Source organism: Hyla sarda, unplaced genomic scaffold (genome assembly GCF_029499605.1).
Source record: "Hyla sarda isolate aHylSar1 unplaced genomic scaffold, aHylSar1.hap1 scaffold_1941, whole genome shotgun sequence".
NCBI classification, from domain to species: domain Eukaryota; kingdom Metazoa; phylum Chordata; class Amphibia; order Anura; family Hylidae; genus Hyla; species Hyla sarda.
The window spans coordinates 57,314-61,472 of NW_026608597.1; the positions used below are offsets into that span (position 1 = coordinate 57,314).

Sequence of the window (4,159 nt, forward strand, 5' to 3'; positions counted from 1 at the left end):
TGTCAGTCCATGTTGGAGCAGGTTTAGATACAGTCTAAAGCATAGATCTCAAAGTCTGTGCACAGAATTTAGCAAGGGCCTCGCACCTTCTGATGCATCAGGTAGGTGCACAATAGCATAGCCTAACCCTCTGTACTTTGGTCTATATTGATGCGGGACATAGACAGCCAGCTGATGACCAATCCATTAGTGCAATGGATGGCTGGAAGCATTTGTCTTTGCCTTTGCAATACCACAGAAGCAATGCATGGTCAATGTACAGCAATGACACACCTGTGTGAACAGCCAGGAGACCCCCCCCCCCCATGTTATGTTACATAGTTACATAGTTAGTACGGTCGAAAAAAGACATATGTCCATCACGTTCAACCAGGGAATTAAGGGGTAGGGGTGTGGCGCGATATTGGGGAAGGGATGAGATTTTATATTTCTTCATAAGCATTAATCTTATTTTGTCAATTAGGAACATTCAGCACCCACCCGCTATCAAGGCAGCTGCCTATCATGTCATGCCCTACCTGCACAGGTGTGCTGGCTACTCAAATGATCCAATTAAGGAGGCCATTTAGTCAGCAGCAGCAGAAGTCCTGTGCCTGGACGCTCCAACAGGGGCCAGACACAAGCAGAAGCAGAAGCAGCAGAAGCAGCAGCAGCACCACCTTTTGTTTTTTGGCTGCAGCAGCAGCAAGGCCCACAGGGCTGGCTAGCTGGCTAGCCAGCAAGCAGGTAGCAATGAAAGTAGGAATCTTTCTTTTTAACCCTGTAAGGGGGTGGTGCACTGTACCCGAAGATACTGCCATATCGGGTCAATGCATAGGGCGACGGAAGCAAGCTTCGAAATCGGCCCCCGTTCTCAAAAATCCATTTAATATATGGTCCCCAGATAGGGGACGTATCAGATATTAAACTGATAAGAACAGATTTTTGATTGAAAGAGCTTTATTTTCCGTTCAGTCATTACAAGTCGTACAATAAATTACAGTCACACAAAGCATGATAGTACAATACACAGCAAAGGTTCCCTAAGCTATACATCGCACACCATGCTACTCTAACATTCAGCTCAATCCTGCAATAGAAAAGCACAAGAGATCAAACAAAAACCAAATAATACAATCTGTGATCGGGGTAGGGGTGTGGGCGACTATGTGGGGGTAGGGAGGGGGCGGATCACAGGGCCAAACTGTTGGGCTGTATCTTCAGGGAGACATGGGAGAAGGAGAGGGGTCTTCACTCCTCTTCTTCCTCATCAACGGCCGAGCTGTCCAAGATGGAATAGTCTCTAAGCAGGTTCTTGATGAACCTGCGGCAGTCCCGGACGGACATGTTTTCCCTGTTGATCACGAGGCGGTTCCTGGCAAGCCACACTGCGTCCTTAAAACAGTTCATAAGGCGCCAGGCCTCCTGGATGGCCTCCACGTCGTGGGTCCCAGGGAACAGGCCGTAAAGCACCGAATGGTACGATAGGCAGCTCCTGGGCACTGAGTCTCTGAGTTCCTGTTCTAGGGCGTCCAACAGACCCTGTGCAAAGGGGCACTGCCAAAACACGTGGAAAGATGTTTCCTCCACGTAGGGGCAACGGGGGCAGTACCGGGTCTTGCACAGGTTGCGGGCATGCATGAATGACCTGAGAGAGAGACCTCCCATGACGGCCATCCACGACAAGTCCTTGTGTCCATTGGTAAGCCGCTTTGAGGCCACATTGTTCCAAACTGTCTCTGCAGTGGCTGCGGGGAGTCCCGGAACCAGCTCGGTCGAGTCCTTAGCTCGGATGAGCTTGTGGATTGTCTTTGGCTTCCATAGGTCTGGTTTCAGTCCTTCCAGCTGGTGCTCCCTCACAAACCGGACAACATCCCCATAGAACCAGGGAGTGTTCCAGTTGTAAGGGATGGAGCTGTCCCACTTGTCCCAGCCCAGCTGTCTCCAGAGGGGCATGAGAAGCAAGCGAGACATGGACCTGCCCGCTGAGCCAGTCTTTTCTACAAGAGTCCGCTGCACCGTGACGCATGCAAAGGAGGCCCTCAGCAGAGCGGGGATGTCGGGTATTCCCTTCCCACCCTTGCGGGGTTCCTTGTACATCACGGTCCTCTTGACTCTGTCCATTTTGCCCCAGACGAAGCCAAACACTGTCCGGGTGATGGCCTTGCAAACGGTGGTATGGGGAGGCCAGGCCTGTGCGGTATATTGGAGCACAGGCAAAACTTCACTCCGCAGGACAAGTGCCTTGCCTTCCATCGTGAGCTTTCTGGAGCTCCACAGTCCGATCTTTGAGTTTATCCTTCCTAGTCGGTCTTGCCAAGACTTAAGGGCCGCTCCTTCCTTCCCGAACCAGACTCCAAGAATTTGAATGAAGTCCGGCTTAATAGTAAAGGGGAAGGGGGCGGAAGAAGCCAGGTGCCACTCCCCGAAGAGCATGGCCTCCGACTTCCCGCAGTTGACTTTTGCCCCCGAAGCTCTGCCGAAGTCCTCGCAGGTCTGGACGAGTGCAGTCACCGAACGCTGGTCAGCGCAGAAGACGGTCACGTCGTCCATGTAGAGCGAGCACTTGACCTCGTGGCGATCTGGTCCTGGTGCGGTGATCCCTCTGATCTCTCCATTCTGCCGGATAGTCTCAGCGAAGAGCTCTATAACACAAACAAAAAGGAGAGGTGAAAGAGGGCAGCCTTGTCTAACCCCTGAAAGAATAGGAAAGGGGTCAGTCTTCCAGCCGTTCACCAACACCGTGCTGTAAATGTCAAAATACATAACGTTAACAAAAGAGCAAAACATCTTCCCCAGACCCAGCCTGCGCAAAACCCTGTCCATGAATGCGTGGGAGACACGGTCGAACGCCTTCTCCTGATCTAAGCTGACCAGGGCGGCGCGGCCCCCGCGGTCCTGGATGTAATGGACCGTGTCTCTCACAAGGGCAAGGCTGTCGGCAATCCTGCGGCCAGGAATGCTGCAGGTCTGGTCCGGATGGACGATCTGCCCCATGACAGGTTTCAGCCTGTTGGCCAGCACCTTGGCGAGGATCTTGTAGTCCACGTTCAGGAGAGAGATGGGACGCCAGTTTTTCAGGTCACATCTCTCCCCCTTCCGCTTATACAAGATCGTGATCATCCCTTCCCTCAACGACGGAGGCATTCTGCCCCCCACCACCATCTCCTCGTACACCTCCAACAGGTCCGGACAGATCAGGTCACCCAGCGCTACGTAGAGCTCGGCCGGGAGACCGTCACTGCCCGGGGTCCTGCCGGGCTTAAAGGATTTAGCGGCAGAGAGCAGCTCCCCCACCGTCAAGGGATCGTCCATAGCCGCCGCACCTGCGGGATCAACAACGTTAGTGACACCTGACAGGAACCTCTCGGCGGCTTCGGGGTCGGATGACTTGGGGGCGTAGAGGTTGCTGTAGAAGTCGTGGATGACCCCCATCACTTCCTCCTTGCCGCTCCTCATGTGTCCGGTCTCATCTCGTAGCTCAGTCAGGGGCGTGTGGCCGGCATGGAGCTTCCTGAAAAAGAAAGAGTTACATTTCTCACCCTTCTCCAGGTTCTCCACCTTGGAACGAAAGACGATTCGCTTGGATTCCTCCTCAAAGTGCCTTTTCAAGCTCTTTTTGGTCTCCTCCAGCTCCTCCCTGACGTCCCAGCCACACTGGAGCAGGTCCTGCAGGGACCGCAGCTCGCGCTGCAGTTTCCTCAAGTCCCACTTCTTCGCACACGCCTGTTGTCTGCCTTTTGCCTGAAAGAAACAACGGAATTCGACTTTAACATATTCCCACCAATCGCTGATGCACTTGAACAGACATTTGTCATTTCGCCATACAAGGTAAGCATCCCTAAGTTCCTCCATGACCTCCCTCTGCTCCAACAGGGCACAATTCAACTTCCAGGAGCCCGGGCCAGGTGGGAATCCATGGCCCAGAGTCCCCCGGAATCGAATGGCCCTGTGGTCAGAGAAGAAGCAGGGGACCATAGAGTACGACACCTTTCTGACTGCTCTCGAAGTGAAGATGAAGTCTATCCGAGAACGGAGCGAGCCATCGGGGCGGCTCCACGTATAGTTTACGGAGCCGTTCCCGATGGACCCGACAACGTCCTGCAAGGATGCCTCCGTCACCATCTCAATCAGCAGTTTAGACGTCACGTCCAGGTTGGCGGATGTGCCAGAACTGCGC

At 53.5% G+C, this 4,159-nt stretch overlaps 1 pseudogene; it reads right to left on the reverse strand.

The window, feature by feature from the left end:
* Positions 1–768: 768 nt before the first annotated feature.
* Positions 769–941, reverse strand: LOC130316624 (U2 spliceosomal RNA; annotated as a pseudogene).
* Positions 942–4,159: the final 3,218 nt, after the last annotated feature.